Genomic DNA, 23,419 nt, shown 5'->3' with positions numbered 1-23,419 from the left:
GCACCAGAGACAAATCCCTTGTGTGTCCAATCACAATTGGCCAATAAAGAATTCTATTCTATTCTGTTCTTCAATAAAGAATTATAAATCTATCTTTTTCTTTTATGCACACTGGGAGCCTATGCACCGAAGACAAATCCCTTGTGTGTCCAATCACACTTGGCCAATAAAGTATTCTATTCTATTCAATAAAGAATTATAAATGTCTTTTATGTACAGAGAGCCTATGCACCGAAGACAAATCCCTTGTGTGTTCAATCACACTTGGCCAATAAAGTATTCTATTCTATTTTTCAATAAAGAATTATAAATCTATCTTTTTCTTTTATGCACACTGGGAGCCTATGCACCCAAGACAAATCCCTTGTGTGTCCAATCACACTTGGCCAATAAAGTATTCTATTCTATTCAATAAAGAATTATAAATGTCTTTTATGTACAGAGAGCCTATGCACCCAAGACAAATCCCTTGTGTGTCCAATCACACTTGGCCAATGAAGAATTCTATTCTATTCTTCAATAAAGAATTATAAATGTCTCTTTTCCTTTATGTACATTGAGAGCATATGCACCGAAGACAAATCCCTTGTGTGTCCAATCACACTTGGCCAATAAAGAATTCTAATTCTAATCCAGAGATGCCATACGAGGGGTAAAATTTCATATTTTCCGAAGAGCAACTTGCCCTCCTAAGTCTCTACGGACTTCCCATAGACATCATCTCTCTGGTTTTAATCGAAAACGACTAAAAGGAAGGCACACGGTTCACAGAATCCGGGGAGCCGCCGGCTCGGCTTTAGCGACCGAGATCCTTCCCCAGCCTGCCTGGAACCCGAATCGCCACCGGGATCCGCGGCCTTCCCGTCGGGGGCGAACCTCCCCACGCCCAGCCGCGTACAACAACCCTGCACGGGCATCGTCGTTGTAAGCCAGGAGGGGTGTTGAACCGAGCCGCTCCGCCCGCCTCGCCATAGCCCGACCTGGCACTCGGCCGCCGCGGAGGGGGGCGCGGAGCCAACCTGACGGGCGCGGGCAAGCGAAGAGAGGAAGCCTCTGACGGCTGGGCAGGGCGGGCGAAAGGGAACTCGTCGGCAGCGACGGCGGCGGCGGTCCAGGAAGCCCCGTCGCCTTCCCCGCCCGGGGCCAGGCGGAGCCAGCCGCGGAGGAGGAAAGGAGGAGGAGCGGGTGAGAGGTCGGCCAGCTCCGGTCGCCCATAGAGACGGAATAGTCCCGAGTGGCGGAGGAGGAGGAGGGCGGAGGCGTGTGGGGGGCGCCGAGGAGGGACCCGCGGACGGTGAGCGGCGGGGCTGCTTTGGCGGGAGAGGGGGGGAGAGCGGGAGGGTCTCGGCGGGAGGCAGCGCCTTCTTCTTCCTCCTTCCCTGCCCCGTTTTTTTCCTTCCCCCCCCCCCCGTCTCCGCCTCTCGCCATTGCGGCGACGGCGGCTGAGGAGCGTCCCTCACGCTCTGCCCGCCGCTGCCCTCTTCGTCCCTGGCTGGCGGCGTGGTTTCAAGGCGGCGGCGCTGGGCACCAACCGGGGGCGCCTTGGCTCTTTCCCGCCGCTGCGGGGCGCTGGGCGAGGCGTGGCTGCGGCGCTTGTGGGCGGCTAGGCCACCTTTGGGTCCCGGCTGCGCTTGTGAGGGCGGGGAAGTCTGTTCGGGGGACCCTCTTGTTTTCTTATCTCGCGCCCCCCCCCCCCATCTCCAATGCCGTCCGTGGTCAATTAGAGAACACAGTCGCTCTTGTGTGTCTAAAGCGTAAAAAACGTCAGAGCCTTCAAGCGCCCTGAGGGGTGACCAGACAGACGCTGTTGCGAAGGCGAAAGACCCGGGCCTGGCCATGGAAAGCAACTCCAGGTTCTTGAAGCAAACGAGCCTTGCCTTCCCCCTCAGCCTCCCCAACCGGTTTCACGGAGCCTTAGCCTATCATTTTGTTGTCTGGCATTAAGAGTCAGTTAAAGAAGGCGCTTAGATTAATTTCTGCGTCTCCTCCAGTTTGACTTCACTGGTTGCTCCCCAGGAAGGAGTGGCCTGGCTTCCCTGGCTGGGCCCGTTGGGCCGGCCCTTATTTCGGAAATGCAGAGGATTCCCTGTTTGGAGCAGAGAGTAGGCGAAGTTGGCTCTTCTATGACTTGTGGACTTCAACTCCCAGAATCCCTGAGCCAATCATGCTAAACTCAGGAATTCTGGGATTTGAAGTCCACATATCACAGAAAAGCCAACTTGGCTACCCCTGGTTGTAGAGAAACTCTACATTGCTTCTAGGCCAGGGGTTGTGTTGACCTGTGTTCATGTTGGACAAGTTTGGCTTGCTGGTGAGAATGGCTTGCCACTTTTTCCAAAGTCTGTCTGTCTGTGTTTTCTTTCTTTCTTTCTTTCTTTCTTTCTTTCTTTCTTTCTTTCTTTCTTTCTTTCTTTCTTTCTTTCTTTCTTTCACTTTCCCTTCCTTCTTCCTTCTTCCTTCCTTCTTTCTTTCTCCCTCCCTTCCTCTCCTTTCCCTTCCCTTCCCTCCCCCTTCCTTCCTTCCTTCCTTCCTGCCTGCCTTCCTGCCTTCCTGCCTCCTTCCCTCCTTCTCTCCCCTCCCTCCCTCCTTCCCCCCTTCCTTCCTTCCTTCCTGTTTATATTTATATGCTGCCCACTCCAACAGGACTTGATTGCACAGAACTTTTAAGTTCTGCTGCCCCCCTCCCAAACTAAAAAAAGAGAGAGAGAGGTGTAGTATGAATACCTTACAGACAAGCACAGCAGCAGAGAGAAAGCTTCCTTTATATATTACTAATTACCTCCAAGCAGGTATCGTCCAGAGTTTTTGGACACTGACTCCCATCATCGTAAGTTTTGGACATTGACTCCCTTCATCCTAAACACCAGATTGGGAATGGGGAAATCAGTACAGTAATCCCTTGCTACTTCGCGATTCATCTTTCGCAGATTCACTACTTCACGGGTTTTTTCAAAGGGGGCTTATGGCCGCAATATCGTGGATAATGAAGGAAAATCCAGGAAAACTGAAAGATGAATATCCAAAATACTGTATTCACGGCGATTGCTGTGCCCCCCCATCCCTATTCCCGGCAGAGGCCTCGCATCTTAGAACGCTGGGGAAGGATGGTTTGTGTGTGTTGGCGAGGGGGGGGGGACTGCAGCGGCAGCTTCCTTCAGCCCGCGCATCACGGGGAAGGCTCGGCTTGTCTTGCCCTCCAGTTTGTGGATGTTTCTCAACTCTCTGAAGATCGTGCACCGCCGCCCGACTGCAGGAAAGCCGCTACCACCACTGCTGACCATTGAGAGAAGCCAGTCTCTCTCAGCGGTCAGCAGCGGTGTGTTGTTAGTTTTAAAAGTCCAAATACTCGTTAAATACATAAAAAACATCTTTCTTCTACTTTGTGGGTGTTCTTTGAACGCTTTCCCGGTGAAAAACGAGGGATCCCTGTATATGGTTTTGCCTTCATGCTGGGTGGGATCACTATTATTTGGCTAGAAGACCCACTTTTCTTCTGTTTGGTACATTGGCTGCAATGTTTTATACATAGAAGTTGCCTACTCTGTCCTGGGTGACCAGCGGTGCGCAGATGCTATCATTGCTAAAATGTTATAATTCATAACTCTAATTCATGCTAATTCCATTGCTGGATTTCTATAGATCTTTGTAGTTGTAGAAAAAGGCAGTAATCTGCATGGTAGCTGGAGATGGCTCCATTAATGGTATACTTATTTTTTTTCTGTTGGTGGTGTTTCAATAATGGCTGGGTGTCATAAAATAATTTGTATTCCCCCATTTTGGCAAAAGTACACAGGCCTTTCTATTTCTCCTTTTGGAATCTTTTTCAAAATGGCAGAATCTTGGAAAGAACAAATTATTTTGTACACAACCTAAAGAGAAGAAGCAGGAGAAAATAGTTATCAAGGGACCTTCCACTGTCTGCTTTCCCTCAAGCTGCTTATATGTACTATTAAAAAAAAATCTCTACAATTTGTGACTCCACCCAATACTGAGGATGTTGTAAGAGGAGGAAAAAAGGAAGTAATTGTTCCAATCTGAACGTTTGGTGACTCTGGAGCATACGCTGAGAACAGTAATAAATGTTACACTTTCACCATTGCTAGTGAAATGTCTGCTGAATAATAATTGCATTTCCTCCCCAAAGTAACAGTATGATTGGCAGGAATCCACAGTCTTGGCTTTCTAGACTGCCATAAGAGACAGTTGTCATTGATCATTCCCATAGTGCTCTGCATGAACAGAAACATTGAGAAAGGAAGTGGGCCTCTTATATCTTCCTTAGAGTTCATCTTTCTCTGATGGTGAGTTTCTATCTGTTCCAAAGTTCAGCACGATTGAAATTTCAAGTTAAAAAACATACCTCCACCTTTCTGGAGGGGAATTTTATATCCTCCAAGTCTACTGCAAATTCAGCACAGTGTGACCGTCTCCTCACATTTCCAAATTCAGAATTGAAGGAGGATTTCTCTTTTGTTCCGACACTTTGGCAAATACATTTTTGGAGGCCTGATGTTGGGAAGCTAGTCACAAGAAAATGGGACAGCTAAACATTAGGGAGTTGTTGAACGTGTTCTGTCATGCTTAAAGTTGATTTTGTTTGTTATGGAAATGAAACAAGACTGACTGCATAGTGAAATGCAACAGAGTTGGATTAAACAGCTTCTTCTATTTAATAGCTATTTAATACGGAATCTATTTAAATTAATTTTAAGTTAGAATCCCTCCCTTACACTTGCTTTATATGATTATAACTGTCAGCACATTATAACTGCTTTAGGTGACACAAAATTATTTGTTCTAAGATTTAGCTTCAGCTTTTATATTTTTGTTAACTTTTTTAGTAGTTATGCAAATAGAAAAAGTAATGTCATGATGAATTCTAGTTAGTCTGCACATGTATTTAGATTTTATGTAACTATTCTCATAGCATGTATACTAAAAGTATTTTACAGTGTAAGCTAGTTCCTTAGAGATTTAGAGTACCGTATGTCATATTTTTAGGGTGTGAGCTACACTTTTCTTACATTTTAAAGATTATTACAAATGTTAACACTTGTCTTCAGCATTTGCACATAGCTATCGTGCTTTTAAAAAATTGATTTATTGCAGGCGTGGTTAATTCTTGGATGGGAGACCTCTAGGCAAGGTCAGCTTTAAACTTGACCTTAGCCTACATTGGCCTAGGATACCTTCCAAATCATTCTAAAATTGCAAATATTTGGATCAGTACAGAGTCATATCATCAGACAAAGTGCCTGAGGAACTCATTTGTCATAGCACTGCCTCCTGGGAATGCCGGAGTTTTAGGATAAATTAGAAGTTTTTAAAAAAATCATCCCATGTTAAATAATTTCCATACTGTTGCAAAGAATACTAAATGGCTGGACCCATGAAATTATCAGAAGTCAAGTTCAACTCCTTTGACACAAACATAGACCCACACATAAATAAAATGGCATCAATGGTGATTTGAATACCAGAAGTTGTTTTTCACTTAATATTAATCCCTGGTGGTGAGTTAAGATTGAAAGAATTGTGAGGGGTACTCAATAGTTCAGTTTTACCACATAATCTGAAAGTTGGTTATGGTTTTGATTCTACAGAAGACAGATATACAGTATCTTATATTATATCTCCAGGACTTGCAGAATTTGATTATTTTGTATTATTGTGGAGATTGACTGTATTTCACCAATTCGGGTTTGGTTGGCTTCAGCATTTATAGCAGTAAAGAAATATTGTCTCATTTCATCTGCAGACAAAATTTGTAATACAGTAGTCTGCTGTTGAGCTCCACTGGCACATGCTAACTGGATTCATGCCTTGCACGTCCTACAGTTTCTTCCATCATGATTTACTGAATTATATTACATTATAAACTAAATTAATGTAACAAGGCATAAAGCAGATTTCTAAACCACAGTGATTGCATTCATATAACATGCTCACTACTAAAGTCAAACAAACAGTGTATGGCTATTATATGAACCAGACCAGTGTCTCAAAGGAACTATCAGTTTGCTATATTGTATAAAGATTAATCACTACATGCAAGGAGTGTTTTTCAAGGCTAGGTTTCCTACGTAGCTGAATAAGAAATGAATGAATAATGCTGTGGAACTAAGGCAAAATATAATTCTTCAAATACAAGTTATTGCTAAAGTACAGTGGTACCTCTACCTATAAATGACTCTACTTACGAACTTTTCTAGATAAGAACCGTGTGTTCAAGGGTTTTTTGCCTCTTTTCAAGAACCATTTTCCACTTACAAACCCGAGCCTCGGAAACTGTAACTGGAAAAGGCGGGGAGAAGCCTCTGTGGGGCCTCTCTAGGAAACTCCTGGGAGGAAACAGGGCTGGAAAAGGCAGGGAGAAGCCTCCGTGGAGCCTCTCTAGAAATCTCCTGGGAGGAAACAGGACCTCTACTCTCCCTGTGGTTTCCCCAATTGCACACATCATTTGCTTTTACATTGATTCCTATGGGAAAAATTGCTTCTTGCAATTTTGCTTTCTATTGAAGAACCTGATCACGGAACGAATTAAGTTTGTAAGTAGAGGTACCACTATATTTAGTATTTCCAACCTTCCATGTAATTTGCAGCTTATGCACTGTAGAAACGGCGGTTATCAATAAATGTCTCAGGCTCAAAGTCTGCAATGAATGGGCCAAGCAAAGGTTTTATCTTTTTTTCACTTCAAGTACACGAGATAAATAACTTTAGATTAAAAGATTCCCACATCAATCATTTGCAGGAACAAAAAATAATTTGGGATCTGCATTCTGCTTTCTTTATTTCTCTTTATAAAGAGAGACAAAATTATGCCCAGCTCTTCCTGTTTCTTCCTTCAGAAAAGCCAGTAGTAGTAACATTTGCTTTTTCTTTTCTCTAGAGGAGAAAAACTCGCATGCGCTAGGTGAGTTCTTCAGAAAAATGACTCTAATTTAGATATGGGCATTCCATTTATCCATCCATCCATCTATCCTGCAGTAAGCAAGGCTGAATAAGAGAAGAACCCTGGCAGACAACATATAATAGCAAATGAAGTAAAATTTATTTCAACAAAAATTATACACCATAACTGAAATTATACTAAAATGTTAATCTATTATTATGCATACAACCATGCTGATATGAATGCAGATTAACTTGTTAGACAATGGTAGAAACATACAACATTCATGTATCAAAAAGTACTTGTTTTGTTTTACTATTTGTTTTGTCAAGTACATATTGGTGGTATACAAAGATATAACAATAGTTATAATACATGAAACTAGTAAAAGAGAAACATTTGGATAGGGGACAGAAGGCACTCTGGTGCACTTCTGCACGCCCCTTATAGCCATAAGATAAATGTGATAAGCTGCAGAACCAATCACTCCTTCAATCAAATAGAAATACAGTATCAGCTATATGTACTTTTTTAAATCTTGCAAGTCTGGTTTAGCAAGAAAAAAACTAAAGATGGAAAGATGATTAAGGTCACGTACATAACATGTCTTCCATATAAACAAAAATAACTCATTAGCATTGTATCAGCTACATCTGTATTTTGTTGATTGCTAGTCATAGATAAGCAATAAAACCAAAATGCAGGCAGTGCTGCTATACTAAACGCAGCATCCAGTTTGCCACTAACATGTCTAGATAATAATGTAGCCTTCTCCAATCTGTTGTCCTCCAGATAGGTTGAAGTTGCACCTTGTGTTGTAATGGTTAAAGTGTTTTGTTAGAAGCTGAACATCAAGATTCTAGTCCATCTCAACCACATAAACTCACCTGATGATCTGAGACCAGTCAATGTCCCTCTGCCCAACTTTCCACACAAGTCAATTTTAATGGAAAGAAATAATAAAAAAAGAGAACTCTATATGCATTGCCTTGAGTTTCAAACAAAAGATGATTGTCACAAATACTAACTGAAAAATATATGATTTTATACTAATGAATGGCCAGATTGAATTTTAACCACTCCACAGGAGTTCCTTCCCTTTATAGAAATTCATTTGCAAAAAGATCCTTTTGTCTTTGAATGGCTGGCAAATCATCAAGGATTTGCCAAACAACCTAATTTCAGCTGGGGCCCTACATCTGAAAACTTTAATTACATTAAATATAAAAATCTGAATCTTCTATGAGTTCAGGCTTAGGTTTAACAACTGTGTACAGTATAGTGGAGGGATTGTCAACTAACCCCTTTAAAACCTGTGGACTTCAAATCCCAGAATTCCTGAGCAAGAGACAAAGCTGGTTTAAACAACTGACTCCACAGGATGAATTTATACATCTGGCCAAGTCAAAATGCAGCTTGTTTGTTAGAGGTTTTGTATACAGTATGAACCCAAATACTTCTTTAACCCAAGTACCTATTTAAACTATAATTTAACACTACATAAAATCAAGTCAATGTGTTCTCAGTAAAATTTCTAAAACAATCTGGGCAGAAATCTTGACCATCAGAGGCTTCACTCTTAGGCTTTGTTTTTCATTTTTTAAAAGCTTGCTTAATAATCTTTTGAGATGTGGGGAAACTGAAAATGTAGATAATTCCACAAAGTTAAATTAGTATTCAGACAATTTTGTTAAAATGTGACATTGAGCTAAATGATAAATTTCAACAAAGTATGAAATCCTGATTTTAAGATGGAAAAGGATACTCAAAAAGGGTTTTATTTGATCACAAGCTAAATGTAAGCCAGCAGTGTGATACATCTCATAAACAAGCTAATGCGAAAAAGACAACAAAATTGTTCAAAAATAGGACTGTAAAAGTTCTCCAAGTGGGATTCCGTTTTACTTCCCATATATCTTCCTTCAATTATCACAAATCCTTGAAAGTTTTGTTGATTTTCAGTTCATTTGCAAAGTTGCATATGACCCATGCTTCAGCTTTTTTTTGCTTCTGTCAGTTTGTCATCTTATTGTTAGCTACCTTGCAGATCTTAAAATTCAAAGGTGCAATAAGATTTTTTTAAAAAATAATTAGATAATTACCGCATTTTTGGAGTATAAGACACACCTTACTTTTGGAGAAAGAAAATAGGGGGGGGGGATCTACCTATCAGGTATTCATCTGGCTAGCATCCCTAGTCTATTCAGCTTCAGCACATTATTTATACCTTGGTTAAGGCTGAAAAAGCCTTTTTCAGAGAAAGTAGGAATGAAACCAAGCTTGCAAAAACTTAGGGCAGGAAAATCTTCTTTGGAGAGGGAGTAGGAAGGTGGGAAGATCATTAGCACCTAGTTAGGACTGGGAGAAAAGCTTTGAAAAAGCTACAGTTGGAGTATAAGACGCACTCAAATTTTCATCCTCCTTTAGGGAGGAAAAAGGTGTGTCTTATACTCCAAAAAATACAGTAAGCTCCATAAAAAACAAGCTCACCACTGTAGATCATGGTCCTAATGCAGGAACAAAAATGACTCTCATTTTTATTACATTTTTACAATCATTCTTAAGACCCTAGAAATATACTGATCAAATGTTCAGATATTTTATATATCTAGGATGAATGAAATACAGTATATGCCTAAGTATCTGACTCCTTTTGCAGGAGAGATCAGGAAATAGCCTGTCCAAATTCCAATTCTAGACAATCTTCCAATCTTAGAAATATTTCTCCTATGGCATTAAAACCTCCCGTTCAGTGGCATATTCTTCTTTGTTCTTGAAAAAAAATCTGCCCTGATTACCAATAGGCTTCTGGGTCAAATTGAAGTACAGTACCAATTTACCAATTAAGTACTAGCACTTTTAAAGTCTTTTACAACACAGCACCAGAATATATTTAGATACTTGCCAAAATCAAATAAGCCCCACCAGTTTAGCTATTTAGAATAGATCTCTGGAAGTCCTCTCTATTTATGAGGTTTATGGATGATGGGCCAGATAATGGTGGTACCTTTATTTTAATGGCCACTCTGTTCCAGAGGTATGAATCAGTGCCCCAAAGACTATAAACGTACCCCTTCCCCATATTCAAACAGTTGTAATTGGATTTGATTGAAAAGCTAATCTAATTTAAAGATAGAGCTATTGATCCTTGCTTCCTCTGTTCCCTGTTCAGTTAAATGCTTGATACAAGCACATATAAACACAATTTCTAAAAACTCAACCCCTTCTTTGGTACATTTTAAAGCATGTGATAGGTTAAACTAGTAAGTTGAATAATATTCTTTCCAAATATTCCACTTCACCTGAGATGTACATTTCATTCTAAGTGGTTGGGAACATTGCCCTATAAAAACCTACAGCTGAAATGTGTGGAGTATCCCTAGAGGCGAAAATTAAAAAACCTAATTGATATCAGATATCAATTAGTTCGCTGTGTTTGCTTTGCTGTGTCTTTTCACCTAAGCTTCTGTTCCAAAAAGTTCTTGGCTGGGTTTTTTACCACTTCTGAAATAACCTGAAAAATATATTTTAATGCTGATATTGCTTTATTTCTGGGTTGAAGTTTGTATTAATAATTACATGATTTGTATAGTTTTTTAAATTTTAGTTATAGTATTTGAGTCCTGAGGACTTTAGTATTGGAGGGTAGGCTATAACATATGTTCAAGAAATAATTGTAGAGAAATAATTACATCTATACATCTAGTATAACAGGAATTTTGGTTATTAGTTAGTTATTTAAATTTCAGAATCCTTACTCCAGGAAACTTCCAGTGTTAATACTATGTTTCCCTGAAAATAAGACCCTGTCTTATATAGTTTTTGAACCCTGAAATAAGTGCTCGGCCTTATTGCCATGCACTCAAAAGCCCAATTGGTCTTATTATGAGGGGATATCTTATTTTGGGGGAAATAGGATATGGTTTCTTTAGGTTTCTCTATTCATTATTGGTTTTAAACTACAAGTAGTCCTCATTTATTGAGGCTAATTGGGATTAGAATTTGCATCAATAAGCAGTGTGGTTATAAAGTGTGACATGCAAGTGCATCATTTAGCATCAGAAATCCTGGCAGTTCCTATTGCTATTATTAAGTGAGGATATCATGTGATTACAACTTGAGATTTCCTGCTGCCTTCCAAGTCAGAGGGGAAGCCAGATGGAAACCAGAAGTCGCAGTCATGACAAGCCTTTGGCAGGCAATTCAGAGTACTATGGCCTGGTGCAAGCATAGTTGGGCAGCTAGATTGCTGTGGCACAGTATGAACATGCTTGTGTAAGGGAGTGCTGTGAAACCGTGCAACGGTGCATTGAGTGTTGAGAGTGCAGATAGGTGGAGAGCAGGTAGGTACAGCAGCTTGTATATACAATACAATACAATACATACAATTACAAATACAATTCATACAATACAATACTATACAATACAATTTGTGTATTGTATTGTTTGTTGTGAGCTGCTCCGAGTCCTTGGAGAGGGGCAGCATACAAATCTAATAAATTATTCATTCATTCATTCATTTATCAGATTTGTATGCCACCCCTCTCCGTAGACTCAGGGAGGCTCACAGCAATAATAAAACAATGTACAACAAATCTAATAATTTAAGAAAAAACACTAAAAGCCCCATTATTAAAAACAAACATACACACAAACATACCATCCATAAACTGTATCGGCCCGGGGGAGATGTCTCAATTCCCCCATGCCTGACGGCAGAGGTGGGTTTTAAGGAGTTTACGAAAGGCAAGGAGGGTGGGGGCAGTTCTAATCTCCGGAGGGAGCTGGTTCCAGAGGGTCGGGGCCGCCACAGAGAAGGCTCTTCTCCTGGGTCCCGCCAAACGGCATTGTTCAGTCGACGGGACCCGGAGAAGGCCAACTCTGTGGGACCTAATCGGTCGTTGTTGTTGTTGTTGTTGTTGTTGTTGTTGTTATTATTATTATTATTATTATTATTATTATTATTAATTATTGTGTAAGCATGGCCAGGCAGAGGATTCAGTGGCTAGGCATGGCCAAGTAGATATGCACTATGGCATGGGTTGGAGACCCTTGCAAACTGCAGGATCCAATATCTCTGGGATCTCATGCTTTTGACAGGAGCAATTTAAATCTTCCCTGTCAGCTTCCCCTTCGACTTTGCTTGTGGGAAGTCAGCAGGGGAGGTTGTAAACGGTGATAACATGACAGCAGGATGCTGCGACTGTTGTAAGGGTGGGCTGGTTGCCAAATGCCTCAGCCATGATCATGTGAGGGAGCAGTGCTGGGATGGCCACATAAATAGCCCTCGTTCAGCACCATCATAACCTTGAAATAAAAAGCCAATTCAAGCTCTTGTCACAAAATCATAAATCTTTTCCCGGAAAACAGAGATGCGCAACTCTGACTTACACTGCTCCATTTAGTCCAGATGTGAGCATTAAATCCCTTGATTACTATGCTTAAAGAAGGAATCAGTGACTACATTAAGTGCTGGTGATTAATGTTATCATCAGAGAAGGTTGGATTTTAGCCCATTTTTCCAGTGCTGAAGGAAATTACTGGCATTTTTAAAAACACAAATGTGATATGGTTGTCTGAGGCCTTTCTTTGTTTCATTTATCGCCACTAGAAATAGGCAAAAACAGTGGGCTACACCTTTTGATAATTTTTCAGCAAGTCTAAGCAGCACAATGTCAGGTTTCTTTGGGAAGGGGCAGAGAAAATAGGGGTTGGGAGCCAGCAATTGTTTGTTTCTGATCAGACTGCTTCAGCTTTTTCGAACCTTAGGCGAGTGGCTGAAACTGAAGATCCTCAGTAAAGAGTTTTCTGGCTTACGAAACGTATTCCGTTGCTTAGCAACAGCTCCTCTTGCTCCCCGTCATTTTTAGTGTCTCAAACTAACACTAAAATTCTCCACATGAAATTCGAAGTATCTTGCGGTAATTGTAACAGTACTAAAAAGAGAATCATATAAATAGGCCGAAAGCCGATTTAATTACAATCTAGAGATTAAAAATGACAAGTTTAAATTATACGAGATTGGTTTTGTGCATCTCATTCATATATTTTAAGACTGTATCCCTGAATGAAAGCTGGGATATAAAACAAACAGACGTACCTCTGTGCCATCTTTCCTAAACTCAGGTTGCTCTCATATTCCACGTAATCCCATGTTAATTTAGTGGTTTGATTATCTATAGTAGAGGTAGGCAAAGTCGGCTCTTCTATGACTTGTGGACTTCAACTCCCAGAATTCCTGAGGCAATCATGCTAGCTCAGGAATTCTGGGAGTTGAAGTCCACAAGTCATAGAAGAGCCAACTTGATCTACAGCAATGATGGTGAACCTATAGCACACATGCCACAGGTGGCATGCGGAGCCAATAGAGATGGCATGCAAGGGCACAGGTAGCACGTGGAGCCAATACGGAGGGCACACTGCTCTATGTCAGCTCCAGCACGCATGCAAACACTAGCCAGCTGATTTTTGGCCTTGGAGAAGGCCATTTCACCCTCTGGAGGCTTTAGGGGAGCTTCCCTGAAGCCTCAGAGTGCAAAAAATAGCACAATGGAAGTCAGTTTTTCTGAACTTCCGTTTTGCCCATTGGGTGATTTCTTACTATCCTAGGCTTCAGTGAGGCCTGTGCGCAGGGTGGGGGCATTGTGTGCATGCATGGGGAGGAGGAAATGGATGTGGGCACATGAACACATGATAGCACATGCACATGCACCCATTTGGCATGTGAACCAAAAAAAGTTCACCACCACTGATCTATAGAGTTATGTTATTGGGCAAAATACCTGTCATGCGCAAAGAATCAGGACCACACATTAAGGTCCAGTTAAAATGATTTGTTGTTCATGCCTACATACAAAAATCTAGCAGTCAATTAACAGCACTAAATTGGCATTACATAAATTAATGAAATTCAAGAGAGGCTGAGTTTGGACCACTTGTGGGAATGTAATGATTCCAGGCTGATTTCTCTCTTGACTCTGCCCCCAGGTTCTGCTTCTTCTATAATGCTTGAGTCAGGCTGTGGTCAAACACTCATACCACAGTAGGATACTTTAAATCCGAAGCTCAAGTTCTCATTACCAATCAATTGGGCCACATTCAAGCTCATGGTGAGCCTTTTTCATTTCTTCCTGGTAATTAGTAGGTTGTGTGACTATGGTGATGGGATGGAAGCTTGTGATGTCAGTAAGATAGCACAGTTTAGGGATCAGAAATAGTCCGTTACATTAAGGACCATTTGATCTTGCGGTCAGAAAGAAATTCTCGTGTGTGTGTGTGTGGAAAAGGTTGCAGATATGTTTAATGCAACTTCGTTTTTGCTTTGTTTAAATCAGGGTGTCCAACCATGGCAATTTTAAGACTTGTGGTCTTAACCGTTAAAGAGCTTAACCTTAAAGTTGCCAAGGTTGGACACTCCTGCTTCAAATAGTCAACATATCTCCAACACAACTATGCTCATGGAATTCTGCCTCATATTTATTTATTTATTTATTTATTTATTGGATTTGTATGCCGCCCCTCTCCAGAGACTCGGGGCGGCTAACAGCGACAATAAAACAGTGTACAATAGTAATTTGGTATTGATGATTAAAAATCAATTAATATAAAAACCGAACATACATACATACATACATACATACATACATACATACATACATACATACATACATACCATGCATAGAATTGTAAAGGCCTAGGGGGAAAGAGGATCTCAATTCCCCCATGCCTGGTGGCAGAGGTGGGTTTTAAGTTGTTTATGAAAGGCAAGGAGGGTGGGGGCCGTTCTAATCTCTGGGGAGAGTTGGTTCCAGAGGGCTGGGGCCGCCACAGAGAAGGCTCTTCCCCTGGGTCCCGCCAGGCGACATTGCTTAGTTGACGGGACCCGGAGAAGATCCACTCTGTGGGACCTAACTGGTCGCTGGGATTCATGCAGCAGAAGGTGGTCCCTGAGGTAATCTGGTCCGGTGCCATGAAGGGCTTTATAGGTCGTAACCAACACTTTGAATTGTGACCGGAAACTGATCGGCAACCAATGCAGACTGCGGAGTGTTGGTGTAACATGGGCATATTTGGGAAAGCCCATGATTGCTCTCGCAGCTGCATTCTGCACGATCTGAAGTTTCCGAAGATATGTCAAAGTGACACCATTGGACTGTTTATTGCATGGACTTTTCATATGCCTCTGTATGCCTCCTCTTGAAAGGTTTTTTCTATAGAGCCCAGATCACTGAAAAGATAGGGCATAGCATCCATTGGCAAGTTTTCCATTCCCCAAGAGAGGCATGTAGAATCCCCTACATGGCTTAGGGCCAGACTATCTTCGGGTCTGCCTCCTGCCACACAGTTTCCAGTGACTGATAAGGACTTATAAGGCAGGGTTGGCTTTCTCCGTGTCCCATTGGCCAGACAGTGTCGGTCGGCGGGGTCGTGGGGAAGGGCCTTTTCTGTGGTGGCTCTGGCTCTTTGGAACCAGCTGCCCCCTGAGGGCTATGTTATCCCCACCTTACTGGCCTTACGGAAGACCTTGAAGACCTGGTTTTGCTAGCAGGCCTGGGGCCGTTGATAAAATTGATACCATCTTGATCCGCCCATTAAGGATATGAATGATTTTTAATGGGTTTTAGATTATTTATACTGTTTTTATTTGTTGTACGCCATCCAAATTCTGGAAGGAGTTGGGCAGCCTATAAGTATAATTTATAAATAAATTAATAAATAAATACATATGAATGCCTACTTCCATATTCATCTGACCTTCCCTTGGACCAGGCTGACATGTCATCATTCCTGTACCAGTTCTGTCGAAATTAACATCTCTTATGTAATGTATTAAACACGGGGAGGAAAATACACATTCTCTACATGTACTGCATTAACTACTTTTTTGTTTAATTGACTACTACTTACTTTTGCTGTACTGAACCAGCTTATTCCACCGCTTTGTGTAAAATGACAATAACCATTGAGAGCCCTTCTTATTCATAGTATTTTCTGGCTCACTGAACTGTGTGAATTGGGACAAAAATGTGTTATGTGTAAGTAAAGTATTAAGTATAAGGAAATGGATTTGGGCAAGTAGCTTGATCCATTCTAGCTAGACCCTCTGATTAACTATTGAAGCAGAATGATATCCATTAATCTCCCACCTCTTCAAAGTACCCCCTATCTTCTGGAATATGGCTCCTCTATGGAGAAATAGTGCTTCAACAGGCACATTATTTTTTCTACCAGGGAAACAGGGTGTCAAGTCAAACTTATATGAATGAGGATCCGTGCTACATATCCATCAGTGAGGAAGTGCCTAGTAGTCCTGGCAGTTTTGCTCATACACAGCTTCTCATGGCAAGGACGAATAGAAAAGTAAAGCCAGAGGCAATCCTTCTTTAAAAAAAAGTATTAGAAAAAATTAAGTTTATATACAAATATAAGTCGCACACAAAAATATATACCCAACTTTAAAAACGAGAGATAACCTTGCTCTCTCTTTCCTTACGTGTTTTCACTTACACATTTCTAAATTGTTTGCAGATTTTCATATCGGTATCATACATGCTTATACAATTTAACTCTATTTCTTATAATAGTAATAAAAATAACTTAAATTCATAATAAAGACTTAATTGTTAGTAGCAAATAAAGATCATTCTAAATCAAATAAATGTATCTTACCTAATCTTAAAATCCTTCTAATGCTCTGATAGACACTGCAGCAAGATCAACTCCACTTTACTCAGGCATTTCCCATTCCCCAATTCCCCACAGAGAGGAAACATGGGGACAAAGTAAAGAAGGAGTAGGAGGGCTGGTAGGGTGGACAGGGGAGAGAGCTTTGCTCAAGGCCCCATGAGCTGAAAACTCAGCCTGTAGGATGTGAGGTGGAGGTTGAAGGTTCAAATCTATTATCATATCAGATTTTTGTGGATCATTTCATAGAAATGAATGCTTTGAAAAGTTGTTTTTAGAAACTCTTTTTTAGGTGTCACAAAATTATCTGTTTTTTTATTATAACAGACAATAGTGTTAGCCTTCTGGCAAATTATTTAGATTTAATTTCATGTTCATGATAGAATTTTGTAGTCAAAGTGACCATCTCAGCACTATTAAATATGTTTGAAACTGATCTTTTATTGTAAGGGAAACAGAAAGGAAGCCAGGGCTAAAATTGAATATTGACTGAACTGACAGTAACCTCACATTTTACTCAATGAAATTTACATCTGTTAATGTGTGCGTAAAGAGAGACAGTAGAAATTTTGAATAGAACACATTTTTTTTTGTCTATAAGCCACACTACATGGCATCGGACCAGAATACCTCAGGGACCACCTTCTGCCACACGAATCCCAGCGGCCAATTAGGTCCCACAGAGTTGGCCTTCTCCAGGTCCCGTCGACTAAACAATGCTGTTTGGAGGGACCCAGGGGAAGAGCCTTCTCTGTGGTGGCCCCGGCCCTCTGGAATCAACTCCCCCCGGAGATTCAAATTGCCCTTACTCTTCCCGCCTTCTGCAAGATGTTGAAGACCTATCTAGGTCGCCAGGCATGGGGGGAATAACTATCTTGTCCCCCCAGCACCACCTTTTTCTGACTGTAATATGAGAATGGTGTGATTGTGTAGTAATGATCTTTCTTAAATATTTATATTGGATTTGTACTTTGTATATTGTATTGCTGTTGTTGTGAGCCGCCCCGAGTCTTCGGAGAGGGGCGGCATACAAATCTAATAAAACTTAAACTTCCTCCCCCCCCCCCAAAAGTGGGTAGAAATGTTTGTGCATCTTATAGAGCGAATGTTGCCGAAGCTCCACCCATCTGCTTGCCCTAACCCTTTAGCCTCTGTACATCCCGTTTTCTGCCTTCAGGTATTTTTGGCCTCCACGTGTCCCGTTTCAGCCTCTGTGTGTCCTGGTTTTGGCCTGTGTGTGCCCCATTTTCAGCCTCTGAGTATCCTGGTTTTGGCCCATTCCGGGTGGCAGGGATTGTTGCTGACGCCGCTGATCACTGCCACCTGGCATGGGCCAAAAACAGGATACTCAGAGGCTGAAAATGGGGCACACAGAGATCAAAAACTGGACACACAAAGGCGGAAATAGGTGGCAGCGATCCCCGCAGCCTGGAAGAGCTGATTGTCGGTATTCCAGGGGGCCAACCGCCAGACACCTGCTCTTACTAAGTCAGTCTGTGATAACATTCTGAAACTGACCAGATTGTTTGCTGTTTGTTGCAAGGATGCTAGGCAGATGAATACTCATGGGTGCTGGGAGGCAGAGGCAGATTTTTTTTCTTGTTTTCCTCCGCAAAAGCTAGGTGCATTTTATGGTCTGGAGCGTCTTATAATGAAAAAAAATACGATAATTTCATATCAAAGGTTTGAATAGTGCTTTGTCTTTCAGGCTGTTTATTTTAATATACGACTTGTTTTTGTAGAAGAGAAAGTGGAAACAAGCCAATGTAGGATTAACAGCCATGTTGAACATTCAGTACACTGTCAAAAGTTGCATTTTTCTGTGTCAACAAATATGTGATTGATGCCATTGAGAACATGCTGATTTATTAACCACAGTGGCTGAGATCACAAAAAAATATGATGTAAAAATTGCCTTATGCATAGCAGGGGTTATGAGTTCAACCAGTGGTCCACTTGCTTAGTGAACGTTATATTCCATTGTTGGCTCATAAACACTTTAAAGAAATTATCATTAAATTATCAGATCATTCAATATTGAAATATTTAATATTAAGGAGGGTCTTTATAGCACTTTTATTGCTACAAGAAGAGGTATGGTTCCTGTACAGAGTCTTTCTTTTTATTTCGTTATCTATACACTTAGTTTCTGATGCATGTTTTGTTTTACAGATTTGCCAAAGGCCAAGTACACTATTCGTGGAAGAAAAAGGATTGGAAGCTAGATTACCTGATATTTGGTGCTATAGAAGTCTGAGTATTCCTCTTCTTTGAAGGTATTTTTTTTTTTCAAAAATAGCACTGTACTGTAATTTCAGGAATTATTGGTAGTATATTTGGAGATCAGTTTGTGGGATTTTTTGTTGGGCTTGATTTTTTGATCTATTGATGTAAAAATTGCCACAAACTGCCTTGCTTCTCTGGATTGGAATAGTAATAAAATGTTTGCATAAATAATTAAAAGCTGATTGTTTAGAAATTAAGTGTAATATATATTTAGTAATACAGTGGTACTTCATGATACGAACCCCTCGTCTTACGAACAACCCGAGATACGAACCCGGGGTTCAGAAAATTTTTGCCTCTTCTTACGAACTTTTTTCTTCTTACGAACCCGCTGCCGCTGTCGCCGAGAAGCCCCGCCGCCCGGCTGTTGCTTTTTGAAACAGCCGGGGGGCTTCCCAGCGTCCTCCTGAACCCGAACGCCAAACTCAAACTTCCGGGTTCGGCGTTCGGGAGGCCGCCGAGAAGCCCCCCGGCTGTTTTAAAAGGTGACAGCCGGGCGGCGGGGCTTCCCAGCGGCCTCCCAAACGCCGAACCCGGAAGTTCTGCAAAAGTTCGGGTTCGGGAGGCCGCTGGGAAGCCCCGCCACCCGGCTGTCACCTTTTAAAACAGCCGGGGGGCTTCTCGGCGGCCTCTTATGGAGTCCAGTATGGAGTCCAGTAATGAGTTCCATGCTTCAACAACTTGGTTACTGAAGTCATATTTTTTACAGTCAAGTTTGGAGCGGTTAATATTAAGTTTAAATCTGTTGTGTGCTCTTGTGTTGTTGTGGTTGAAGCTGAAGTAGTCGCCGACAGGCAGGACGTTTCAGCATATGATCTTGTGGGCAATACTTAGATCTTGTTTAAGGCTTCTTAGTTCTAAACTTTCTAGGCCCAGGATTGAAAGTCTAGTCTCGTAGGGTATTCTACAGAAGATTGCCTAGCTCGTGTTGGGGTTGAAAAACAGCTTCAGGGAGCTCCAGTGACAAAAGTAGGCAAAGCATAGAAGGGGTAAGAGAAGGCAGCAGCTGTTCCAGGTAGCCTTTTTTGGGCATGGCACATCAAGCATTTGGAGGCTGAAAACGCATTGCTTGGGGCCCAAAAACACAAGCCATTGTCAGTGGCAATCTCTGTACCCAGGAAAAAAGGACACATGGAGACAGAAGGGTAGGAGCTGGTGGGTGGACAGGGCTCTATTTGGAGTGTAAGACGTACCCAAACTTTCAGCCTCTTTTAGGAGTGGAAAAAAGTGTGTCTTATACTCCGAAAAATACGGTAGATAGGTGTAAACGTAAACCATTTTACTTAGTAACTGAAGTTACAATGGCCCCCACCTCCCCTAGAAGATGCTTCTGACCTAGTTTCAAAATTATGATAGCTGTAGTACCACACACTCACTTGATTACATTTTGGGCTCTTGACAACCAGTTTCCATTTATGGCATTTGCAGTCTCCTGCAGTCACGTGAACCTGATTTTCAAAGCATTTTGCTGACTTACTGTATTTTTCAGAGTATAAGATGCACTGGAGTATAAGACACACCTTGGTTTGGGAGGAGGAAAACAAGGAGAAAAGGCCTCTGCCTCTCAGCAATTTGCCAAACAAACAGCACAGATGATATACTCTGTTTGCTGTGTATTTCTGTGCGGGACCCAGGGGAAGAGCCTTCTCCGTGGCGGCCCCTACCCTCTGGAACCAACTCCCCCCAGATATCAGAGTTGCCCCCACCCTCCTTGTCTTTCGTAAGCTCCTTAAAACCCACCTCTGTCGTCAGGCATGGGGGAATTGAGATTTTCCCTTCCCCCTAGGCTTATAAAATGTATGCATGGTATGTCTGTATGTATTTCTTAAATTAGGGTTTTTAAATTAACTTAAATATTAGATTTGTTTATATTGTCTTACTATTGTTGTTAGCCGCCCCGAGTCTATGGAGAGGGGCGGCATACAAATCTAATAAATAAAATAAATAAATAAATAAATAAATGACACCATTGAAATAGCAAAGAATTAGAGAAATGTACATTATGGTAGTATATTAATGCCAGAAAGTTTTCTTAAATGTAGCCACACTAACTCCTCCCAATTATTTAAATAGATCTACTCCAAACATGACCAAGTCAGGGTTTAACTCAGATGCCTTATCTTAATACTAATACTCAATACTAATATTTAAAACTTTTTAAATTATACTTTTTGCAGACCTTTAAAATTGCTGAGGCTTTCTGGAAATATTCTCTGCTATTTAAAAGAAAATATAATAGCACCTGTCTCTTCAGATCAAGCATTTATTTTAAAAAGTGGCTTCATTTTGTTACCGTATTTTTGGAGTATAAGACGCACCTTAGTTTTGGGGGAGGAAAACAAGGAAAAAAGGCCTCTGACTCTCTGTTTGGCAAACAGAAAACAGCACAGATAATATACACCGTCTGCTGAATATTTTTGTGCGTGTATGTCTGATACATAGAAATAGCAAATAATTGGACAAATGTACATTATGGCAGTATATTAATGCCAGAAATTTCTCTTAAATATAGTCACATTAACTCCTCCCAATTATTTAAATAGATCTACTCCAAACATGAATAACTCAGAGTTTAACTCAGCTGCCTTATCTTAATACTAAAAGGGACACTGTTACATTTCAGATTATACTTTTACAAATCTTTCAATTTGATATGGCTTTCTGGAAGTACAGTATAGTTATTCTCTGCTATTAAAAAGAAGATACAATAGCCCTGGGCCTCTTCAGATCAAGCATTTATTTTCATAAGCTTCTTCATTTTGTTAAGTTGTCTAAAACAATAATAAAACAATCTTTAAAAAAACAAGTCTAATAATTCGAACATTCTATAGACAATTATAGTTATTGACTTACCCCCTTGCAGTTTCAGCAGTCCAACATTGCCAGCAGTCCACCTTGCAGCTCCGGAACCGCCTTCTACCGCACGAATCCCAGCGGCCGATTAGGTCCCACAGAGTTGGCCTTCTCCACGTCCCGTCGACAAAACAATGTCGTTTGGCAGGACCCAAGGGAAGAGCCTTCTCTGTGGCAGCCCCGGCCCTCTGGAATCAACTCCCCCCGGAGATTAGAACGGCCCCCACCCTCCTTGTCTTTCGCAAATTACTCAAGACCCACCTTTATCGCCAGGCATGGGGAAACTGAGACACCTCCCCCAGGCTTTTATATTTTATGTTTGGTATGCATGTGTTGTATGGTTTTAATTGTTGGGGTTTTATATATACTTTTCTAAATATTAGATTTGTATTACTATTATATTGTTTTTGTTGTTGTTGTGAGCCGCCCCGAGTCTTCGGAGAGGGGCGGCATACAAATCTAATAAATTATTATTATTAATTATTATTATTCACTTTCAGTTCCAGCAGTGGCCTTCCTCTGCTGAATCAGGTGTAGATTGGGAGGTTGATAATCACTTGCTTTTGCTAATCAGGCTCTGTGCTGTTTGCTGCAAGGAAGTAAATTGCTGGGAGGCAGAGGCCAAAGGATGGGGGTGTCTGGGTGGAGCTACATCTAATATTTAAGACACACCCAGGTTTTCACCCTCTTTTGGAGAGCTAAAAAGGTGCGTCTCATACTCTGGAAAATATGGTATTTCCATTTTCTAGCAAAAATGTCAATTGGGGAAAATTGAGCCTGCTAGCAATCCCTGCAAAAAAATTTAAAATTGGGTCTGGTGACATAGTGACCTGTGGTGCCCTTTTAACAACCACAATGACTCACAACTGTAATTTTGGACTCAATTTGGTCGTAAGTCGAGGACTCATTACTCAGTTGTACAATTTCTAAAGGCAACCCAAAAAAAAAAAAAAAAGAGGCTGAAAATCAAAAGAAGCCTATGGGTGAACCAGCTCTACAGTTTGTTTACTGTATTTCCAGTTCTGGTCATATCCATTTTGAGCCTTCTTGAGGAACTGGAGTGGTGGAGGTGATAGTGGAAATTACCTTATCCTGGAATTTTAACACTCTTTCTTTCTCTCCCTGGTATGTTGTCTGTGTTGGCAAGTGGGCATTTGAAAGTAGTACAAAGTTTTGGGCAAAAATATCAAAACATCAATGATAATTTGTTATCTTGAGTCCAGGTTTTGCTGATTATGTTCTCTTTATGTTAGTAGTCATAGTACTGAGTCTGAGAAGTTGTCACTCTTCAAGAATATACACTGCTCGAAAAATAAATAAATAAAGGGAACACTTAAAAAACAGAATATAAATTCAAGTAAATCAAACTTCTGTGAAACTAAACCATCCACTTAGGAAGCAACACTGATTGACAGTCAATTTCACATGCTGTTGTGCAAATGAAATATTCAATGAGAATATTTCATTCATTCAGATATAGGATGAGTTATTTGAGTGTTCCCTTTATTTTATTTGAGCAGTATGCAGTATATATAAGTACTGTACTGTACTGTATACTAAAATATACAGTACAGTATTTCAAATATACTGAGCTGAATTGTTACATTTTGTCCACTAGAGGTCAGGCTTCTATCAGGCTTAAATATTTTGAGACTTGCATAGTTTTTCTACCTATAAAGTGTTCTATTCAATAAGATTAAA

General features: G+C 41.0%; 1 protein-coding gene across 3 annotated transcripts in view; it reads left to right on the top strand.

Annotated features, from left to right (window-relative positions):
- Positions 1 to 1,095: 1,095 nt before the first annotated feature.
- Positions 1,096 to 23,419, top strand: part of GNG12 (G protein subunit gamma 12) — a 75,459-nt gene continuing 53,135 nt past the window's right edge. The window contains exons 1-2 of one of the 3 annotated variants that reach the window (XM_070746157.1): positions 1,096 to 1,185; positions 18,752 to 18,855. The gene's annotated coding sequence lies outside the window, so the exon portion shown is untranslated. The other 2 variants (XM_070746156.1, XM_070746158.1) reach the window with 2 other exon arrangements.

Source organism: Erythrolamprus reginae, chromosome 3 (assembly GCF_031021105.1).
Source record: "Erythrolamprus reginae isolate rEryReg1 chromosome 3, rEryReg1.hap1, whole genome shotgun sequence".
NCBI classification, from domain to species: Eukaryota; Metazoa; Chordata; class Lepidosauria; order Squamata; family Dipsadidae; genus Erythrolamprus; species Erythrolamprus reginae.
The sequence above is the reverse complement of the archived record's forward strand: the minus strand, read 5'-3'. Positions and strand labels throughout refer to the sequence as shown.